Source organism: Eumetopias jubatus, unplaced genomic scaffold (genome assembly GCF_037043125.1).
Source record: "Eumetopias jubatus isolate StellerSeaLion01/CBP00866 unplaced genomic scaffold, mEumJub1_p1.0 scaffold_5, whole genome shotgun sequence".
Lineage (NCBI taxonomy): Eukaryota > Metazoa > Chordata > Mammalia > Carnivora > Otariidae > Eumetopias > Eumetopias jubatus.
In genome coordinates, this window is record NW_028274811.1 from 89,491,623 (window position 1) to 89,514,926 (window position 23,304).

Genomic DNA, 23,304 nt, shown 5'->3' on the forward strand with positions numbered 1-23,304 from the left:
CAGAGAATGCTGGAAGGAAGGAGAGGACCCCAGCAGGGCAGGTGGGCAGGGTCCCTTCCTCCCATGCCAGGCTGTCTCTGGGGCCATTCTGGGTTCATCTGCATTCCTGGCCCCCGGAAGTAGGAGGTGCTCAGAAAAATAGCATGCGGATGAAGGAGGTGAGGGGGCAGCTGCGAGGGGGAACAAGGGGGTGCTGGTGGCAGTGCTACGGGAGAGGCCCAGAGGAGGGGCGGGTGGGGGCCAGGAGACCATGTCTGGGAGCCTGAGGGACGTAGGCCAGGTCTTGCCCCTTCAAGGAGACCTGACTATGGGCTTCCTTCTAATTTTAACTGAAAACCACAACCATCCCACAAGTCATTTGTTGCTAATGACACAGGTAATTGGCTCTGAGGCTTTGGCGGAGGTAAGCCCCCACAGCAGTCTGACGGTCTGTTGCACCGGCAGGACCCCTGGGAGGGTGGAGAAGGGTGAGTTGGGAGGGAGTGGGAGGATGGAGGGGGCTACCCTCAGCCTCCGGCCAGTTGCCCACCAAACAAGCCCCCAACAGCCTGGCTTCCCTCAGGGCCACCATGATTTCCCCCACAACACACTCTTCCAATCAACAGTGGCCTCTGGGTGTAGAGAGGGAAGAACCTGGGCTTCAGAGACCAATGCTGCGCCTTGCTAGCGGTGACCTTGGGTGAATTAGCCATTCTGTCATCTGTCTGCCCCTCGGGAGAGTCTGGAGGGGCCTCACATGGTCGGCCTCTTGGGTTTTCTACCGTCTACCATTTTTGGGGGGCAGTCCAAAACCCACAGAGGGCTTCTAACCCAAGAAGGCCTGGCTCCCTCTCTGCACGGAGGGCATCCACACTGCCCTTTCTCTGCCGTTTGCACAGGGCCTCTCTTCCCAAGGTGGGAGTCTGCCCTCTCCACCCCAAGATTGCGATTTTGGGGAGGGGATCTGTGCCTGGTCCTGCAGGTGTCCTGGGAATGCCAGCTGAGACGCTGAAACCTGGTGTGACTTCAGGCACACAACCCCACCCCGAACCCATCTCCCCACCTGCCGGAGGGAGCACCCCACTCTTCGGGCCATTGTGAGGAAGAGATAAGGCACTGTGCGTGGTCAGCCCATGCCGGCTGCTGCCAGGGCCTAGTGGTTTTGCATTTCTGATGGCAAAAGGGTTCCTCTCCCTCAGCTCAGCAGCCTTCATAGCAATGTCTTCGTGGTTGAGGGCTGATGAGGAAGCTGAGGCACAGAGCCACCGATGCGTTGCCCTCAGGATGGGGGTGGGGAGTCATGCCCTTGTGTGGGAGGGACACGGGGAGGTGGAGGGCACTTCTGACTCAGCCAGACAGCATCTGCAGGAGGGCCATCACCCCCCCATACCTCCCACCATGGCCTCTCCCCGGCTTGTCTCTTCCTCTCGTGAACTCTCTTTGGAGGCGGCCCGTGCACTTTCCTTCAGCTCCAAGACAAAAGGCCAGCCTGCCCAGGAACCACACTTGCAGCTGGGACAACAAAGCTCCCTTTTCTCCATCCTGCCCCCTCGGATACACCTCCGGGGCTCTGCCAGTGCCCCCTGGGGTCTGTTTGAGGCTGAGGAGGGTGGGGGTGCAGGCAGAGAGGAGGAGACACCTAGACATCTTAGAGATGGAAACCCAGCTCCCGGGGGAAGTCACGGCCCTCAGACCCCCTGGCTCAGACCCTGGACTCACAAAGTGTCATGACGTTTGTGATTACACTTGCTCTTCACTGTCACTCAGCTAGGGCGGGGCTGGGACAGGCTCAGCCCTCCTAAGATTTGGACCATGAACGGGAGCGTGGGCTCCTGCGTGTGGGCCTGGAATGGGGAGCCGGCAGGCCCAGGGGCCTCTCTAGACATGCCATCTCCACAGACCCCAGAGCTGCCCAGAGGAGGGCCAAGCTTGACCACTGAGTGGGGCCTGGAGGGGGCTGGGGGGCAGGGGTCAGCGGCTCCAGCGGGGGATGGGACCCCTTAGTGGCAGGCTCCGGGCTTCCCTGCGCCTCACCTTGCGGAGGCTCGATGCAATGGCCAGTGCCTGCCTGCTGGCTCGGGGCTGGGCGGGCAGGGGTCCCGGCCGGGGATGCGGACAGTGAGTGGCCCTCTAGCCTCCCTATTGATCGCGGCACTGAGCACTGCTCACATCAGCTGCCCGCTGAACCCAGCGCAATCCCTCATGTCTGCATTTAACTGCTAATGAAAAATAAATGTACTGTGACCAATAAGGGACATAGCTCACTTCTCCAGGGCCTCCGTCACGCCATGCTGGTGCGGCCTCCCCTCCTCACCCTGAGGGGAGGCATTTACCGGGTGGACCCAGGGGGCACCCTCCAGGCTGCAGCTATGCCCTCTACCAAGGACACTCTAAGGCCACGGGTAGGGGTAAATTCAGGCCCCGCTGGATGTCCTCTTGGAGCTACTGGAAGCTTCCTGGGTGGCCAGAGCTGGCTTCCCCTCCTCTGGCCCTGGAGCCCGCCTTGTGCTCCACCCTGTGGTCAGCACCTGTGATCTGCCTGACCCCTCACTGTCCCACTTAGGCCTCTTGTCTGAACTAAGGTGGAGCATGAGCCGCAGGTCTCTCCCCCTCCGTAGCACAGGCCGCTAGAGTGAGCATCTTTCTCTTTGACATGAATCCTGTACTTGTCTAAAAAAAAAGATAACACCAAGCAGTGCATGCTCAGGGCCCAATGATGGGTGATCCTTCCCACAAGGCACAAGCTCTCTAGTTTGCCACAGACCCCACCATTCCCTGTTGCCCTACCCCAGGCCTGCCTCTTCTACTTTCTACTGTGTGCCTGACTCCCATGGGTGTTTCAGGATGGGGCCAAGGGCTTTTGGCTGGCATCCCCGAGTCTTCCGTTCTGGCACAGACAGCTCTCTAGCCTTCCTGCGCAGAAACACCTACTGATCCCTCCCAGGCACCACCCCCACCACCTCTAGGTCTCTGCCCATGGTCTTGTGTCTCCAACACCCACCCCCCGCCAGCACTTCTCTACCTTCTCCTCAGGGCCCAGCTCTACTGCCCCGTCCTCTGGAAAGAGCGGCCCCCCCTCCTCACTCTCCCAGGAAACAGCACATATCGTTTTGCCCCCTCTGCACCCAGGGCCTGGCCTCACGGGTGCTGTAGCTCTTACACAGGAGAAACAAGTGGGCAGCTAAGGCCTCTGTCTTCAGCCAGCCTATCCCTCCCTGGTCGCTGCTGCTCAGCTCAAGGCTGCCTGGTGCCACCGTTAGCAACTGGGGCCTGGGAGTGGGCTGCCTGTTGCTGCTGCCCCTCGGGGCCGCCGAGGCAAGGCACCTGGAAGGACTGCTCTACCGGACGGACTCCCGGGGGCAGCAGAAGGCTGCCCGGCACAGGGTCCACCGACCACACTGCCTGGCTCTCCCACTTGCAGAGGACGTGTTCCAGCTGGAGATCGGTTAGAAAACCTCTTTCACTTACTGGCAGATCCCCAATGGGCTCTTGGTCACCTGCATGCAGCTCAGGCCCCGAAGCATGAACCCCACTTCCAGTAAGCCCTGGGGCTGGCCAGCTGGCTCCCAGCTGTCTCGGGAGAGCTGTCAGCTCCCGCTGACGTCCCTGCTCTGGATACCCTATTAAGGGTGGGAGCAACCTTCCAAGCAGTCGCCGTCTCCAGCATCTCCTGCACAATGAACAACGAGGGAGAAGGGCCTGGCAGACCACATAGGTTCATCTTTGTGCACGTGCAGGCAGGTGGGGGCTTGGCCAGAGCTGAGCCTGGGACAGACTCCCTCGCCTCCCACAGTGCTCCCATGACCTGAAATGTATTCATTCATTCAATCAACAAATACTTCTGGGGTACCAGACCTGTTCTGGGATACAGTGAGCAAGACAAACACAGTCCCTGCTCTCCAAGCTGGAGAAACAAAACAAAATCGAGAATTCCAGATGTTACTGAGGCTTAGGACTCAGATAAAAGGGGTGCTATTTCCGAAAGGGTGTGGCTGCAAGGGCTCTGGAGGGGAGAAGGGCTCGGGGCAGATCTCTCTGCAGAGGCGATGCCTGAGCAGAGCCCTGAATGCCAGAGCCAATGCAAGAGGGTGTCCGGGAAAGCGAGCAGCAGAGGTTACCCGGCGGAGAGCAGCCAGGCATGTGTGAGGCCCACGAGGAGGTCAGCATGGCCAAAGTGCAGGGGAGGCAGGGAGACTCATGGGAGACAGGGAGCAGGGGCCTGACCTGGGGTCTTTAGGGCCCAGTAAGGAGTTGGGATTTTATTGCAATGGCAATGGGAGCCTCTGGAGAGCTGTGTGCAAGAAGGGAATGATGAGGTCTTCCTGCATGAACAGGTCGGGGGAGGCAGGAGGGGCAGTGGGGAGGTGGATGGGGGAGCATCCGATGGAGTGGACCCCATGGCAGACCTGCCCCGTGAGGTCCATCTGGGAACTCTCACCCAGCCTTCAAGTTTCAGCAAATGTGCCACTTCCTCTGGGTTGCCTTCCTGGATCCACACTCTCTGTCACTTGCCCCAGTGCCCACCCCTGTCCCCAGAGCCTCCCTCCAGGGTACATTCAGAATAGTTTGCACACTGTTGTATTTGCTTGGGGCGGAAGCCCAGGATGCTGATGGAGTGTTTGTTGAGTGGCTGAATGACTACCCCTTCTTCTCCCCTGAATTTCAGCAGATCTGCCAAGGGTGGCCACTTCACTCTTATCCTGCATGGAGAGCCAGGGGTTGTGCAGAGAGGCCTGCAGGCTGAGCTGTAGGCAGGCAGCGGGCTCCTGCATGGCCACGCGCTGCTGCCCTGCTGCTCCACAAAGGCTGAGCCCCTCTTTCTCACTTGCAGCCTGGGATGATAAGACCTGCCCGTGTAACTCCGAGGCCCAGGGTGGGTGTGAAAGTGCTTTCAAGTGTTTTATTTTTAAAAGCACCATGAAAATATGAGGTGTGATTAATCAAGCTATTAATGAACTCGTATTTTCTGAGCAAAGACTGAGTCCCTGGGAGTGGGGTAGGAGGGGTGGGGGCAGGGTGTCATCTGGCCTCATTGCGTGGGGAGATGTGAGTGCTGCTTCCCCAGCACAGCCCCTAGCAGTCCTGGTGGTCAGAGCCACAAGTCCCTGCTTTGCTCTTGAGAAATATTCTGGATTGGAAATGGGGTGGAGGAGGGAGCCGGGGCCCTGGCGGCTATCTCTTTCTCCAGCCTGAACTTTTCCTGCCCGTTCACTCAGCTTTGAGCCCCCTGACCCCTGGGCACGTATGTTCCCAGACTGCCTGCCCGGAGATTGGCATTTGGTAGGTCCCCATGGGGCCTGGGCGTCCTGGCTTCATAGGCCCGGGGGAGAGAGAAGAGAGTGCCTCAGGCTAATGCCCCATGCCCTTCACCTGGCAACGGAGGCCCTGTTGGTCCAGGGCCTGAGCTGCCTAGGCCTTGCCTCTAGGGCCTCCCTCCAAGTGTGCCCAGCGGGATGGCACCTTGACTCTGCAGTTCCTCAAGGCCTTGTGCACACTGCATGCCAGGCTCGGCCTTCCTCACCTTCTGGCTAAGAGTACCTGGTTTTCTGCTCAGGATGCTCTCCCCCCATCCCATTCAGGCCATATGCTCATTCAGTCCCGGTGGGCTGTGCCCATATCTGGCCCCAGAAGTGGGCATCCAACACTGACTGGTTCTCAGGTCACCCCACGTGAACAGATGGGACTCTGGGTTTTGGGTTGGGCTGCTGGGAAGAGAACGTTTCCCTCTTCTGAGCCAGTCCCAAAGGCCTGGTAGGTCCATCTGCCTGGGGGACTTCTACTCATCCTTTGAGGTCTGCTCAAATACTTCCTCCCCTGGAACGTTTCCCTGACCCCCAGCCAGAGTAGGCCACACCTCCTCTGTGCTCCCACAGCTCAGCCGAACTTGCCCAGTGCCTCAAACCTCATATTGTCACCATTCATGAGTCTGTCTCCCCACTGTCAGCACCTTGACGGCCAGGACTGAATGGTGGCATCCCTTTGCACGTCCCTGGAGCCTGACCGGGATGTGACGCATGGCGAGTGCCCAGGAGGTGGCTGCTGAATGCCTGGTGACCATCACCCCCTTGAATGAGCCCAGAGCCCAGAGAAGAGGGCTGGGAGTGGAGGACACATACTCAGATCTGACGGGAAGCCGGCTCTGCTGGCCCTCCCATCCATCAATCAAGCCTGCAAGCCAGCAAGCAATCAAAGAAATCAATGGGAAGGGAACTTGATTTCTGAAGCACCTGTGCCGGACCCCAGGAGGCAGAGCACGTGCACAGGGTCCAGCAGAGGCGGCTGGGACAGAAAGCCAGGGCCACAGTGGCGGGGTCGGGAGGGGGGGCGCGGACATGCAGGGGAACGGCGAGTTCTGCTCTCCTGCCCATTTGCACCTTCACGGCCTGAGATTGCTTCATGAGTTATTGGTTTTTAAATGTGGGCAACTGCACGATGAGGGAGCTTCCCTGAGAGGCTCTGGTAAGCAGGAACGAAGCCGTGCTTGCTGTCAGAGAGGTGCAGACAGCGGTGGGACGTGGGGGCCATGGAGGCCATGGAGGAATGGTGGGCCAGAGGCCCCGGGACAACAGACCTGGGAGCTGCACCAAGAACCGCGAGGTTCCTGGCCGCGACCCGGACACACGCACCTGCCTGGAGGTGACTATGGGGTGCCACAGGGCCAGGGCAAGCTGGGGTAGGTGCCTCAGAGTTCTTCCAAATCCAACATGTAACAAATCTCTGTGCTGCCTGTCGGCTGTTTCTGGGGCTCATTTGGCTTTTGCAGGACCTCCCCACCCGCCCCCCGCTGCTGTTTCTTAAGCCTCCGTTTTCCCATCTGGGGCACATCATGCTGACCTTGCACCAGGCTGCCACCCTCCCTGGGGGCTGGAGGCGCCCACCAAGGCCTCTCTTCTTTCCCTGCTCTGCCCCTTGGCCCATCCCCCCGTCCCCTTCATTCTGGGGTCCCTGCTTGTCGCTCCCAATAGCAAGGACTTCCCGGAGGTGGGGGCGCAGGTCTGAGGCCAGGCTCTTTTGCCCCGGTGGGTGGTGGGTGTGTGGTCAGCGAGCGAGGGAGGATGCAGCTGCACGCTCTCGGGTCTAGGAGTGTGCGTGAGGTGGCAGTAACAGGGTGGGGGGCTGGTACCCTAGCCCACACTCACACACACGCACGCACACACGTTTCCACGGCAATGCCTGCGCGGAAGTGCCACAGAGGCAGCGGCCACCTCCCCAAGATCTCAGGAAAGTCACCCCCTTCCCCAGCGGGCTGCAGGGGCCTGGTCACAAGGACAGACACAGGCACCACGAGGAGGACACACGGACAGGCTGAGCCACAGAGGACAGAGCGGGCAGGGGTAGGGGACTCTCACACCTGGGGCGGCCAGGCCGTACTGCCCGCGGCTGCTGCACACCAGGCGTGTCATCTGGGAGCTGTGCTCAGGGGCTTTGTGCAGGCCCCTCATTCTACAGACAGGGAATGCAAGCCCAGGACTTATGTAAGGTCATCCAGCCACAGAGGGCTGAGTGGGTTCCTGACACCTCTCAGCCCGGGCCAGGCACAGGGCAGGGGTTCTGGGCATTGACTGGACCAGTGTCCGGCCCTGACCACCCTACCATCCTCTGGTCACTCTGTGTACATGCTGACGCTCTCTGTTTCTCAAGCCCTCCAAGCTTATCTCACCCCAGGGCCTTTGCACTTGCTCTTTCTTCTGCCTGCAACACGCTGCCCCTTGCTCTTCCACGGCTGCTCCCTTGAATACCTCAGGCCTCAGCTGCACTGTTACCTCCTCCAAGCTACCGTGTCTGAAGCTGCCCCTTCTAGCCTCCCATCTCTTTCCCAGGCTATTTTCCTCATAGCACTCACCACTACCGGAAGTCATCTTGTTTGGAAACTTGTTTCCTTGTTACTGTCCGTGTCCCCTTCCCTGAAGTGTTTCATGACAGCAGGTTACTGCTGCAGTCCCAGAACCTGGCCCTGGGCCTGGCACATAGTAGGTGCTTGATAAACACGTGCTGAGTTCAGGAACACACAAACTTGGGTCTTCCAACTCAACCCAGTGCCCACACTCAGTGTCACACTGCTACCATCACTAAGGTCCCCAAACCCACCAGGGAAGGAGACTTAGAAGCTAGTGGGATGTCAAGGAAGGGAGTGCTGTGATGGGGGGACAGGTCCCAGGGGCCTCTTCCCAGTGCCCCTTCCTACCACAGGGCCTTGCTTTGGGCCAGAGAAATAGTTAATCAAGCTGAGGCCTAAATAAGCATTTGATTAACAAACGATAAAATAGCTATTGTGTCCCTGAATTAAGCTGTAATTGTGGCTGATAATTGGCTGGTTAGAATTTAATAAGCTGCAATTAAATAGAATGGAATCCAGGGTAATTATGTGGTCGCACAGCCCAGAGAGAACTAGGGAAGGAAGGCTTTCCCCTGCTATGGGATCTTCTGCTGGTGCGGTGTGTGTTGCTGTGGGCGTGTTTCCGGTTGGGGTGGTAGTGGCTGTGTGCGTGCGTGTGCGTGTGCACAGGTGTGTATGTGGCAAGCTTCCTCCTGCCTCACCTGGCAGGGGTGGGCAGTGGGCGCTGGCCCGGTCTCCTCACCACTGCTCTGCGGGAGGTCAGCCTGCAAGCTCAGAGCCCTGCCAGGGCCTATGGCAGCCCTGGCCCGAAAGGACCTAACAGGATCCCTGGCACCGTTTCCTATAGGGCAGGAGGCTGTGGGAGGGAGGCCAGGAGGGCTCTGGGCAGATGGGCGGGAGGGGTGGGGGGGTCTACCTGTCTTCCTAATGAGGAAGCTGGGGCTCAGAAAGGAGAGACTTGCTCAAGGTCACTCAGCGATCAGTGGCCAGGCTGGGTCACATTCTCACATTGCCCGTGGATCAAGGGTAACTCCGACTGGCCAGCAGGCCGAAGGATGCCGCCTGCCCTCCCCTCCCTACTGCCCCAGCCAGCTCCTGAGCCGCCCCTGGCCAGGGAACCACCCAGACTAAGCTACAAGTGGTGCAATTGTTGCACACACGCACCCTTAATACAAGGTGTCCCCTCCCCCCACTCCCCTCTCCCTTGGCCAGCCTGCCCACCTGCCAGCCTGCCTGCCAGAGGCCCTGGCGGCTGCAGAGCTCCCGGGTGCCTCAGCCCCGCGTGCCCAGTCCCACCCCCAGGCCAGGTGAGGCCCCGGTGAGCCAGAAGGGATGATGAACAGCATCACCGCCGCGCCGTTTATGACCCCATCAGCATTTTTACGATGTTGCTGGCAATTCATTTAATTAAAGACCCTGTCCCAGATAGGGTGGCATTTCCTATCTCACTGGTTTAATGCCGGCCTGGCCAGAGTGGAGGCCGGTGGGGGGTGGGGTGGGCGGAGCAGCGGCACCGCTCCCTTGCCTGGCTTGGCTCTGCGTGCACCCGACAGGGCTGAAACCCTGGTTTCAGCCCCTGGACAGAGCCCAGCCACAAGAGGGCGGCCGCACAGGGACGTGTCCTTGGCCGGTGGGATGCTGCCCACAACCACGGCCAGCAAATGCCCACCCACATACACATGCACGTGCGCACACGCACTCACTCACACATATACGCAGTCTCAGCAGAACATGGATTTTTCTTATTTAACCCTCACGATAATTCTAGAAGGCAAAGAGCTATTTTGAATCCCAACTTCTAGGCAATAAAACCAAGGGACAGAGAGGTGAAGTAAGTAGTGAGTGATGGATTCCTACCAGATGTAACCAGATGGCTACAGTGCCCTAAGCTCTTAACCAGGACACGTGCTGGATGCAATGTGCCGGCCACTGGGCTAGGCACGGGCCTCAGCAGTGCCCAAGACAGACTCGAGTCCTTGCCCCATGGAGAGTCCAGTGGTCACAGTCCCACCCAGGAAGTCCTGGGCACATAGCATTCCAGAATCATACTCGCTATGCCTAGCGCTCTGGCATTCATGGGCACATACCCACCAAGCCTTGTACACACACACACACACACACACACACACACACACACACACACACACACACAACACTGCCTACTGTCCTTTGGGCTAAATTTGGCTGGGGTCAATACCCTCACCATGATGGTAACCCTGTGACCACAGGTCATCAGTCATTCTGTGACCCCATTCTTGGCAGCTGAGCCCACCTGGACCTCTTTGCATACAAGGACCCACAGGAAAACCCAGTCCAGATCCAGCTCCTACCAGCAGCAGCTCCAGCAGTCCCCAAGCCTGCACCCCAGCTCCTCTTCCGTTCTCCACCATGCAGCTTGCCCTGCTGTGTCCTGCCCTCTCCTGAGGCCTCTGTGGCCCCCCAGCCAGGGTCCCCAGCCCCCCTCACTGCCGAGCTCTACTTTCCCTGCTTCCAGACACCTCCTGGAACCTCACACCAGGCACGTCCCAGGTTGGGCTCAGCGGTGGCTCCCCCTAACCTCCTGCACCCAGGGATCACTCTCAGTCAGAAGGGCTATACCCCCCAAGAAGCCTCAGGGGGAGTCTCAGAGCCACGAAGCCCTCTTGCTCCCTGACCACTATTCTAGCGCCCTGAGTGCCCCCAGCCTCCCTCCCACCCACTGCTTCCTCTCTCCTCTCTCGCTGTATGGCTACCCAACTCCTCAGCCCCCACCCCGCAGTGCCCAAAACGTGCCTTCCCACGACCATCTCCTGGCTTTGGTGCCCTCCTCAACTCTACCACCAAAATGCTATTTCTAGAAAGAAAATCTTGCCCCACACCTCAAACCCCTGAAACGGTTCCCACCAGCCACCGGGGTAAAGGTCAGCTCCCTATAACCCCGCCCCACCCAATGCAGCAGCTTCATCCTGGCCACCAGCCCACACCCCACAGCCAGCTCAGTGCATCCACCGACCCCTCTCACTGCACACCTGCACCCTTCCCCTCACTCTAACCTTCCCCTGCAACTGCAGGCCACCCCACTCACTCCCAGTGCCCACCAGCCCTGTCAACTTCTAATTCAAGGTGTCACCTTCCCAGGATGCCTCCCCAGATCCTCTCTGTACAGGAGACGCACGGCTTGCCCTCTGGCTTCCTGACTGAGAGAGCATTACTGACTGACATAGGCTGGTGGGGCAATGGCTGCCTCTTCCACCAGACTGCGCACCCTTAAGTGCATGCAGCAGTTGTGAGCCACCTCCTCAGCGATGTCCATCTCAGGGACTGGCAAGCTGTGGGGGAGGCAGTAACTGTGGCTGAGTCGAAGCAACCCCCTTACTTACGGCAAGCTCTGAGCTGGGCACTGTGTCATTTCTAATCCTGCCAGCAACCGGCCCGGGGCACAAACTTGCTGGGAGCAGGGGCCAGAGACCTTGGCTGGGCATCAGAAGACTGGGTCTCCAGTCCTCACTCTGCCTCTACAAGGCCATGTGGCCTCGGGCAAGTCACTGCCCCCTCAGCCTCAGAAGGGTCATGGGTGGCAAACTCAGGTATCTTCAGGGGCTAGGCGGGGCCCAGGTGTGGAGAGTAAAGATGCCTGTCCGAGAGGTCAGCCCAGCCCCGCCAACTGCCAACTACACAGGCAGGCTGGCCAAGAGGCAGTGGATTTTTGTCTTTGAAGAGAAGCTGGAAATCCATTTTTATGTGAAATTTCCTGTTTTAAAATGTTGACAACTAATTTAAACATTTAAACACCTTGTGGGCCAAGCCAGTTGGCAGGCCAAAGCTAGCCTGGACAATGTCCAAGGTCTCCTCCAACTTTACAGATCTAAGAAACCGGGGTCCCAGTGGGGTAAGGGCCCCAGTCACTGCTCTGCCCTCCTGGTCTGCTCCTCCCTGACTCTTCCCACCTTGGCCAGCACCCCATCATCCTGTCTTCTCCCCAGGACTCCTCCTCATGGCCTCCTGAAGGAAGTTCCCTGGGGTCTGGGCAGAGACTGGAGGAGTCATCTGTCCACCACCCCAGGCAGCTGGGATTTAATTGTTGGCACAAGCCTCCACCCTCAACTGAGGCCTGCAGGCACTGGCCCTCCCCTAGAGGCTGAGGGCTGGAGAAAGGGAGAGCCACCCCCTACCCCCCAACCCCGGGAAACAGTGGGGTCAGGAGAAGGGGCAGACGGTGGGTTAGGGGCTGCCCTGCCTTGCTTGCCTTGGGTCTGGTCCTCAGATCCTGACCCACGGAGAGCCAGAGAAGGCTGCTGAAGACAGAGACACAGGTGGAGAGGGGCGGGCATCCACAGAGGAAACACCCTACGATGACCCCACCTCCCCAACTCTGGGCGGTCAGAGCCCAGGCGTGGCTGTGAACTTCCAGCAGGGAAGAGGGTGTCTGGCTGTGCCCATCATACCCCTGACGAGACAGTAATGAGCCCTCACCCCATTTTAATTACCCGCTGTCCAAATAATTACCAGCTTGTTTATTTTACTTAATGGCAGCCGTACTTTTTTCTTCTAATATTGATTTCATGTTTTCCTGGTTTGTTCATTATCTTTCCTGCCCCTTTAATGGGCTCCAAGGTCTTGGGGGGGCGTTGCTGTGGGAACTAGAGGAAGGTAGGGGAGAGGGTGTGAGGGAACATGGAGGAAGGAGAGACAGGTGGCCTGGGTCTTGCTGTGCAGCCTGAGGCAAGCCACTGCCCTCGCTGGGCCTTGAGTCCCAGAGCTCCAGATCCCTGCACACTCTCTCATCCTTGATGCAATTGGGGGGGAGCATTTAAAAATGAGACAGGAAGGAAAGGGCAGCAGGGGAGACAGAAGCTGGTGTACTCTCTCTCCTAAAGGATGGGCAGACTCAGAAAAGTGGGAGGGTAGGAGGGATTTGGGGGAGGGTTGGGGTTGGGTGGGGCTGCGCTAATGCCAGAATGAGGTGGAGCGGGGGTGCTCCTGGAAGCCAGCCTGGAGGAGGCTGCAGGTCAGTGGGGTGTGGAGGGCCTGGGGGGCGGCGTCCTATTCTTGAGTCTCCAGGACCCGCTGGGAAGGGAGCAAAAGCCTCCCCCCTCCCCAGCCCCTCCCTGGGCCTGACCTTGGTCCTTGGCCTCCACCTCACCTGTCTGCCCTAGCCATGGAAACATGGGTGATGCTATGATGTCATCTGGGCTGTGGAACAGCAGCCTGTTTCTCTGATTTGGGGGGAGGGGGCAATAAGGGGAGACAGGGGCAAAGGGGGAGGGCAGGGCCAGGGCCTCTGTGTGAAGATTTAGAGCCTCTTGAAGGGGTCATTAGCTCTTAATAAATCACTAATAATTGCATGAATATTTAAATCTTAATAAAAAAAATACAGTGCGCCCAGTGAGTCTCCCTGCGTGGGTATTTATTGCTCTCGGGCTGGAATATATAAAAGTTGGTATTGGTCTGATTGAACTGCTGTTATCGCCACAGCTAAATGGGTAATTGGGAGTGAGAGACACTATCTGTGGATATAAATTACATACAGTAAACCGAGGGCATTAACTGAGGGTTTATTATCAATTATCTCTGCGCTTGTTCCCCTTAAAACGAACTTTAAGTATATTAATGAGAAATTTACAGGTCTTAATGAATTGAGGGAAGCGAAAGGCTGCCGAGGGTCTCCCACCTCGGCTCCTGTTCCCTGGTGGGGGCCCCCACCCGAGGGAGGCCCTGAAGAGGACTCACGGGTCAGCATGCCGGGCCCGCACACCCCAGACCTCCTGCTTGGACCAGCTGGGACAGCAGATCAGTCCCTGAGGTGTGCAGGGCCCCTCTGCCAAACCCCATTCCAGAGAAAGGGGCTGGATGGGAATGGGGAGGGTCATCTAAGCATCCTTTCATCCAACAAAGGCCCAGCCAGGGCCTGGTCCTGCTGTTGGGTGCATACAGCCGGCTACAGCCCAACAGCAGACGGGCGTGGACAAGGTAGACCTTCATCCGCCCCGAACTAGAATGTGGGTGCTGCCGCTGGAGCTGCGCAAATGAAGCGTGATGGGGTGGGGGGCGGGGGTGCTCCTGTGGAAGCTCCGGGCCGCAGAGCACTTGTGTCATGTCTGGAGCCCCCCTGCTTCCTGGCACGTCTGCCCCCTGCTGAGATGTGCTCACAGCCTACAGGCCTGCTGGCTTCAAGGTCAGCATGACCTCCTTCTGGGCGAATTCACCACCCAGCAGCCTCGGCTCCCTCTGGGGCCTCCACGCCAGCACCGTGCCTACGCTCCCTGGGATCCTCAGCCTCTCCTGCCAGGCCCCGGGGTGATGGCCTGCATTTACCACAGAGGGCAAAACCCAGGCCCCTCTCTCAGGAGCTCACCCACTTATGGAAGACAGACATTGGCTTGGTGTCAGAGCAGGAAGTCCAAGATTATGACCCAGTCAGAGTTCTGGCAGAGAAGAACCGGCAGCATGAGAACAACTGGGGGCTTGGTCTGAAGCATCCAGGAGGGCTTCCTCGAGGCAGCGTCACCGAGCTGTGTAAAATGCCTCAAAGGCCCACAGGTCTCCAAGGATGCTCAACTCTCCTCCATCAAGGACAAGAAAAACATTTGTTTAACTCTTTTGCCCCTCCCCAGCCTGGGTCCCTTCTCTCTCGTGCCCTCTCGGGCCTACTTCTGTCCCCCACCCTGTCCCTGGCTCGGCCGCAGTGGTCTGGCTTCTGTCCCCACCTCTCCGCTGAGGCCCTTTCTCTCACTCGTGAGTGCCTCCTCTGACTCAGGAGCTCCTCCTGGCCTCCACGTCAGGGCTCTGCTGAGGCTCTTCCCTTCCACCTGTCCCTCTGATCTGCTTCCTCCTTGCTCCTGGAGAATGGCGGGCTTCAATGGACACCTTAGGGCAGAAGACTCCAAAATCCCCACGGCAGGACCTTCAGGCCTGTCCCTGCAGGACGCGTCAGCCATCCTGCGTGGCCACTCCAAATGGTCAGCGCTCCACGCAAACAGCACTGTCACTACCCCAGCTGGAAAGCTGCTGGCTCTGCCTCTCCCGTCCCGTTTTCTCCTGTCCTTCGGATGTCACAGGCCATTGTCTCCCCGCCCCCTCCAACAACATCTAACCCCCAGCCTCTCACCTGTTCTCCTAGCACTCTCAGATCAGTCCTCAGAGCCACCGTACCTTCTGTTCCCTCTGCCCAGGATGCTGTCCCTACTGATGCTGCAGCTCACCCTCATCATCCAGATCTTGGCTCAGGGTACCTCCTCAGAGAGGCCTTCCCTGAGTGCCCCATCTCAAACAGTCCCTGTGGCACTCTCTGACGGGTTCCCTATTTGACCTGTTTGCTGTCCATCTGCCTGGAAGTAGCAGGCAGCTCCAGGAGGGGACAGCCTCTCGTTCACCCGGAACAGGGCCTTGCATACTGGAGGCCCTCACTACATGCTTCTGAGTGAAGGAACATGTAAGTTTGTGCAGGACCTGCTCAGTGGCAGGCCCCGAGCCCCGCACTGCAGGGGGGCTTCTGGGGTGCTCACCGTCTGGCGGGGGCGGCCAGCAGGCACAGCCTGCAGCGTGTGTGCCCTGCTGCTGGGATGAGGGCAGGGGATGCACTTGCCTTGGGGAAAAGGCAGGGGCCTGGAGGGGGCTGTGGGAAAGGGCATTCTAGGCTGGGGAAACGGCAGAAGTAAAGACTTTGAGGCAGGACACATCCGGTGGTGGCAGAGGTTCGATTAGAAAAGGTTTGAACCTTTGCCAGGACACGCACGTGGGAAAGCAGGGCCGATGGGATCGGAAGGCTGTAGAGATGGCTCTGTTGTGCAAGTAGGAGGAGAGTGGAGGCTGTCGCCACACTGCAGAGGGAGCAGCCTGACCTGGAACAGGCCGCTGGAGACAGGAACGGATGTGAAGAGCATCTGGGGGGCGGGGTAAGGAGATGCCCATCCTGGCCCGCAGGGAGCAGAAGATGACGCTGTCATTTCCTGTCTGGTTGAGTGGATAGATGGCCATGCAGCCAGGCATAAATAACTGGAAAAGCCCACTGCTCGCACTCAGGGGAGGGCAAGATCGGTGCTCTCTGGCAAGTGGAGAGAGCCATCGACCCACCCTGTGGCATCCCCACGTGTGTAGTGACTGCCGTCTGCCGAGCACTGGGTGGGGAGTCCATGGCTGGACTGTGCTCTGAGGGCCGCTGAGTACAGTAGGTCTCAGAATCGCTGAGCCTCAGCCCTGCCTGGGCCTCTGTCTTCCAAATGGACCAACAAGCGGCCAGGCTGGCTTTCAGAAGCTGCAAACTGCTGGTTCACAGGCCTCTGGATGTGTCTTGTAGGTTTAAACCAACATTTAAAGACTAGGAAGTTTCACACAAACATTGATTTCTGCCTCCTGTGAAGAAGGAAGCTGGGGCCATACCAGGCCCCACACTCCCAGAGCCATGATTAGCTATGCTCTTTAGGGGTAACACAGTTCACCCAAGTCCCCGCTGGCCCCTTCTCTCACTGGCCTGCTAGAAACAGTGGGCGCCCACAGTTGGCCCAGTCTGGCCTCCGCCCCCACCTCAGTGGGTAGAAATAGCTCTCCGCTGGACAGGAACAAGAAAAGCCCAGGAGAAGAGAGCGGGGCTGGGCAGTGGTACAGCCACTGGCCCACAACCCCCTGGGGTTCCATGTTTGCCCCACACCCCACGCAGGGAACCCCAGGGCCCCGTGGGATCCATCCCAGTCTGTCTCAAGGACATGACAAAGCCTGGGACCTCTGATATATCTGTTGAGACACTTTCATCAGCGTGGACCTGAGTTTAGTTATGGCTTTTATTTAAAAAGTGCCTTTACTCCCCCAAACACAGCCCCACTTGCTTAACTCTCTCCAGCCCTCCACCACATTTTCCATGCCTCGCCTCCGAGCACCTCTCCTTCTCTGCTGCCTCATGCCTCTGTAAATAATCCTCTGTGCCTATAATTAGCCCCAAGAAGAATAATTCATAACAAACTTTATTTCTCATGGCATCTTTCTCGCTAACATGTCACTGAGTGCCTCACAGGATCAGCAGGAGGGAAACCAGACTCAGGAAACAGCCAAGCGCCCTCCCCAGGAGCTCCCCTCCTCAGGCGCTCCCCGCTCCCCTCCCCATCTATCCATAAGCACAGGGTGGGTGGGGTGGGCCAAGACTCTCCATCCTGTCCTCCCCTGCCAGCCTGAGCAGGAGGGTGGGTGTGATGCAGGGCAACGGTGGGTCTGGGACAAACCACCAATCCAGAGACTCTTCCAAGGGTAATCACCATCTGAAGAGGAATAATAATGATCATAATGGCAGCTAACACTTACATAGTGTTTACTATGCCCCAGGCTCTGCTTTTTAAAAATCAGGATTATCTGGGGCACCTGGGTGGCTCAGTGGGTTAAGCCTCCGGCTCTTGGTTTTGGCTCAGTTCATGATCTCAGGGTCGTGAGAGCAGCCCCCCCACCCCTCGCTCAGTGCTGAGTCTGCTTGAGATTCTCTGCCTCTCCCTCTGCCCCTCCTCCTGCTCTCTCTCTTTCTCTCAAAAAAATAAATAAAATCTTTTTTAAAACTCAGGGCTTTTTTTAATGTATAAAATAAAACTCACCTCCTTTAAATCTACAGTCTGATTTGGTTTGACAAGTGTATCCACCACCACAATGAGATAGAGAACAGTTTTGTTCCCCCTAAAAACGCTCCCTACAGCCCCCTTACTACCGACCCCTTCTCCTGGCCCCAGCAACCACTGGCCTGCTTTCTGTTCTAGAATGTCATAGAAATGGAATTACACAGTATGCAGCCTTTTGTGCCTGGCTTCTTTCACTTAGCACAATGCTTTTGAGGTTCATTGGTGTTGCTGCTTGAAACGGTAGTTGGTTCCTCTTTATTGCTGAGCAGTATTCCACTATATAAATGTACCACAGCCTGTTTACCCATTCGCCAGTGCTATTTCTAGATTTTGGTGATTACATAGCTGCTGTGAATGTTCACATATAGGCCTTGGGGGACAGGTCTTCATTTCCCTTGGGAGTGGGACTGCAAAGACATATGGTAAGCTTGTGCTTAACTTGTTTAGGAATTCTTTACGTACCATATTATTCATATCTAACATGGCACTTAATTCTCTCAACAGCTTCATGAGTTAGGTACTATCATTATTCCCGTTTTACAGGTGACAAACTAAGGCTCAGAGAGGTGAAGTAACTTGCCCAGAGTCACATTGCTCGAAGTGACAGAGCCAGCAGTCTGGCTCCCGGGTCATATCCTAAGGCCCCGGCTATGCTGCCCCTCACAGCATTTCTGGGTTGAGCCCTAGGTGAGGCTTGGGGTTGGGGGCAGGACTCTGACCTGAGAGCTGAAGGCCTGGGTTTCAGTCCCAGCCTCACCTCTGGCTAGCGGTGTGCCCCCCACAAGTCCCTTAGCCTCTGGCACATCCCAGACTGTAAATGGCACCCACAATTGTATTACTGAGAAGCTCTGTGGCTTGAAGAAGATAAATTGGAGCAGACATTTGGCGCCTCCTACAACTTGAGCTTTGTGATCATTACTGTGCTGTCGGACCTCAGGACCTGACCAGTTCAGCGCGAGAGGAAAGAACACTCCCATTGCCTGCCTCGGCTTTCGATGCACACCCAAGTCACACGGCATGTATTCGATGCCTAGTCATTTGCTCCCCTCTGCTATAGACTGTTTGTGGGGTACCCCCCATTCATAAGTTGAAATCCTAATCCTCAATGGTATTAGGAGGCGGGCCTTGGGAAGGCGACTAGGTCATTAGCATGGAGCCCTCATGAATGGGATTAGTGCCCTCATGAAAGAGACCCTAGAGAGCCTGCTACCGCTTCCACCATGTGAGGACACAAGGAGAAGACAGCCATCTATGAACCGGGAAGCAGGCCCTCAGCAAACACTGAGTCTGTCAGCGCCTTCATCTTGGACTTCTCAGCCTCCAGAACTGAGAGAGAGATTTCTGTTTATGAGCCACCCGGTCTGTGGTATTTTTTGTTATAGCAGCCCAAATGGACTGAGACACCTTCTATCTTGTGGATGGAGGTTTCCAGTGAGGAAACTTGTGCCCAAATATCCAGAAGGAGGGAATCAGAGGGCGGCAGCCTTCCCCACCTCGGCCACTTAAGGACTGGGTACATCGATGAGGGTGGCGAGATGGGGGGAAGCAGGAAGCTCTCACCAAACCCGCCACCACCTGCCTTTCTTTTTGCAAGGCTGTCAATGTGGGGTCACCTGGGCAGGTCTTCCTGTCATCTGGTCCCATCTGCCCCACTGCAGAATAAGACTTCTCTGAAGTTAGCCTGGACGTAATATATCCCCTTGTTTAGTGATTTACAAGATGGCCACAGAGAGGTCCAGGGGCAGGTTGGGGAGAAGCCTGCCTCTTGTCCTGCCCACCAGCTCTTTCACAGGGAATCCCTACTTGTCCCTCACTTGAGCCCTTGGCCACCCTGAGGTCTGCTCCAGATCAGTGGCTCCCGGACAGGGTGAGGGTCCCTAGTAAACAGAAAGAAATGAAGAGATGTAGGCAGCCCCTGGCTGGGCCCAACTGGTTATTAAAACAAGGGCTTGAAACTGTGAGTGTTACCTCATTGAGGTAAGCTGGAAGGCTTGGTGGTGGGAAGGAATAATGGCTCTGGTCCAGTCCCAGACTCACAGCCCAACTCCTGTCACTGCACTACCTCATGTCTGCCCCCCCCCACAGTGGCTGTGCCCCCCGCCCCCCGACACTCCGCTCCAGTGCCCCACCTCTCTTAGGCCAGCAGGTCCCTCACAAGTCCTCCCTCTCCCCACCAACTCCCCCCCGACCCCCGCCAATGCCAGACAGGCCTGAAGGAGGTTAACTCTTTGAGGCAGTGAAACCATAGGAGGACAAAGAGCCCAGGGTGGGTCCTGGGTCCTAGCGTCGGACCCTCCCCCAACTGCCTCCACTTTCAGGCCAGGCCACCTTCTCCATGCACATGTGCCTTCCTGTCACATCCAGACTGGCACTGCCCGGGCAGCCTCAGAGGCAAAGACTCTACCCACAGACTGAGCAAGTGCAAGCCTTCATGGGGGGTGATGGCAAGGGACAGCCCAGGCCCTGGGGACATGCCCATGAGGGACGGCCCTGGGCCTGCCCAGCCAGCCGGCCCTCCTGGCCTGTCTGTGGGTTCCCTACTGAGCCAATGTGACAGTGGCCATCGATCACCCAGTTCCATCCAGCACACGTGCCCTGGGACGCATGTCCACTCCACTGTCTGCGGATCAGGGAATGGGGAGAAGACTGAAGGGAGAAGTGAGCTAAGTGAAGCGAGGGATCAGAGGAGGTAGACATGACTTCCCGATGGGAGTTACGGGAGTGGTGTGAGGAAGGCAGCAGGTGAGACGACAGGGGAGCAGCAGGGACAAAATCAGGGAAGCAGAAAAGAAAACAATGTGCTCAGTGATTGGACACCTGCTGACTCCTCCCCAGCTTCCATCTCTCCCATCACCCCCAAACCACTTCTCTGGGGACCTCCTGCTGTTCTCCCTTCAGCTGTGTGTGTTGGGTAGAAATGACTCTCCCACCAGCTCCAGGAATGGGCCCTGATTGGCTTAAACCAATGATATTTCCTGTCCTGGATTTGGTGACTGGTTTGGGAGAGGCAGGGGAGCCAGGCAATGAATGATGTGGGGGCCAGGACGTGGGGGTTGGGCTGCTGCAGTCATTTTGTTACCAAGACAAGGAGAGTAGGGAGTTGTTGAACGCTGCCCTGAGGATGCCACGGATGTAGCCAACGCCACAGAAGGCAGAGCAGAGAAACGGAGGGAGTAGTTGCCGAGTGACATTGTCTGAGCCAGTGGATCAAGCCTTGCCCACAGTCAGCCATACCTTTGGGCTTTTCAGTTACAAGAGCCAATAACATCCATTTACTGTTTAAGTCTGTTTGAGTTGAGTTTTCTGTCATACTGCAACCAAAAGATGTTTAACTGAGAATCCAGTTGGGCTGGAGTGTCGGAAACATGAGAAGAGAGGCACGAAGACAGGACTGGCAAGATGGAGCAGCAACATTTTACCAGGGGCTTGAATGACAGCTTGGGGAACTGCTATTTATTTCCAGAGGCACTGGGAACCATGGGAGGTTTTTCAGCAGAGACATGACTGGATGCCACTGGCTTTCTAGAATCCTAAAATACCATCTGAATTGGGCCTCACCAATCCCTACTCTCTATCTCTCCAGCTCCCTCCCACAAGTTAAGCAGCAGAATCAGCTTTGTAAGAAGGCATAATCTGTTCACCTTCCATGGGCATGCAGGGCCACCTTGCCTGGAGCAAACTCTGGGAACATCAGTGGAAGCCTATCGGGCAGGAGTCCACACCTGGAGGAATGGAGGCTCCACAGGGCAAGTATTTGTTTTGTTCAGTGATGTGCTCCCAGGATCTAAAACCGGGGCTGGCACATAGTAGGTAGCTGCTCAGTAAATCTCGGTGAAGGGAGAAATGAATTCTCTGGAGTGTGGCGGGGGCTTCCCCCCCACCCCACCCCCACCGCGGGGAGCTAGCAGAGGTAGGTTCGGGGGAAGCGGCACCACGTGAAGCTGTCCGTGGTGCTGAAAGCCCGTGCCGCCTCAGGGACCGCTCTCCGTGGTGCTAAAACAGAGCCCACGGCCAGCTACACAGCCCAACCGTGGTGACTTGGAAAGGGCTCAGAGGACCTAAGAACCACCATGGGGAAGGAGACTCCATAACCTTGCTTCCCCTTGCTAATCCCAGTCCCCCAAGACCTTCTGCATGAGACAGATAACCTGGCCCAGACCCAAGCAGGCCTGCTTCATGATGGTAACCTTGTCCCCAGCATAGGTATCAGTCCACCCTCAGGTGTCCAAGCTCTCCAGGGTTGTGGGTTCCTGAAGGGCTTGAACGTCAGTCTTCATTCAGTCAGCCTCTGCTGGGGACCCTGGAAGAGACAGCCAGGCAGAGATGGGCCCTGGGCAGGCAGCCGGAGAGAGAGGCTGCATGCCAAGAGCATTAACTGGAGGGCCTGGCAGGAGCTTCCAGTCCTTACTGGCTCATGGGCACTGCCAGGCAGGGTGCCTGTACTAGAAGACAGTACACAGAGGGAGGGTGTGTGGCTGCTCTATGATGACAGGTGAGATGGAAGGGGCAAGAGAGAGCAAAGGTCAACACCGTGAAGGTGGAAACTGGACAGCAGAGATAGGGAACAGCAATGGGGGTGAGGGACTGGGGAGGAAGTAAAGTTTCAGAACAGCAGTGGACTAGGTGAGTGAGGAGCCATTTTCATCGGATAGGGACAAGGTAGTCCCAAATACAGGCTCACACACACATATACAGAGACAGGGCAACCAGGTGGTTAGGTCTGGCCCAGGCATTTGGCGCTGACAGGACTTCCTCTCTGACATCATCCTCACAGGGTGGAGGCCTCCCAACATTCTAATTTTGCCTAAGAACCACTCTGATTCTGCCCTCCATGAACTTATCTAAACCTTTCTGGAAGCAATTTATACTTCCAGCCTGTGTCACCTCTAGGGGAAATGGTTTTCAAAGTTCGTTCCCTGCTGAGTGCAGCAGGATTTCCTGTTATTGGTTTTAAACTTACGTCTCTTGAGCTTTGGTGGGGTCCAGGAGTGGGGAGGGGTTCATTCTGTCAGGTTGGGATTTAGTGAAGGAGCCCATGTTCCTTCTCTACACCCTTTCTGATGGTACAGATTTCCACCATATTCCTGCTTAGCTTCTCTCTGTACCCAGAAGTTATCCCAGGTGGGCTAGTCTGATTTTATATGACAGTTCCCTTCTCATCACAACTCTCTTGATAACAACCACTCATGGTTGTTCTGAACTTTATAGTTACCTATACATTGTCATCTGTGCGAGATCTCAGTCTCTCTCACACTCCTGTGAAGCAGGCCCCAGGGATCATGACTTCCATTTCACAGATATATAAACTGAGGGCAAAGGAAGGGAAATGAATTATTCAGATCATGTAAGTCTGTAATAAAACCCAGGTTCCGCCAATCTTGGGTGGGTGGCTCTCCTAAGGAGGCATGGCCACAAGTACACCAGAATGTCGGATGCAGGTGCCCCTTCCTCACGTGTCAGGAAAAGGGAACATTTATGGCTTGTTTCAAACTCCCTTCCCAACCATGTCCAGCCTTCTATTGCCTTTCTGGGTCCCTCTTTAGGAAAGAAACTTCAAATACCTTTCCCCAGACACCATCCACATTATTTTCCCCCAACTAAAACTTGCTGGCCATTCTCTGCCCAGCCCACTGCCTTTCAAGATAAGATTTTCCTAAAGCTTATCCCTCACCAGCTTGGCATTTTACTACCACCCAGGAGAGTTTAGATTTAACTGCAAACTTGGTGATTTCACTGTACACATTCTCTTCCAGATCTTTTATTTAAATGTTAAAAAAAAAAAAAAGGATTAGCTCCAATTCTTGGCTGAGCTCACATCTTACACTTCTCTATCCAGAACACTGTTTATTAATTCAGACCTTTTGTTTCCTTTCTTTGTCAGCTCCTTATCAATGATAAAACAGTTGCTTCAAATTC

At 56.6% G+C, this 23,304-nt stretch overlaps 1 protein-coding gene across 2 annotated transcripts in view; it reads right to left on the reverse strand.

Moving 5' to 3' along the window:
• Window positions 1-23,304, reverse strand: part of UNC5A (unc-5 netrin receptor A) — a 60,202-nt gene that overhangs the window by 15,473 nt on the left and 21,425 nt on the right. The window lies entirely within an intron of this gene.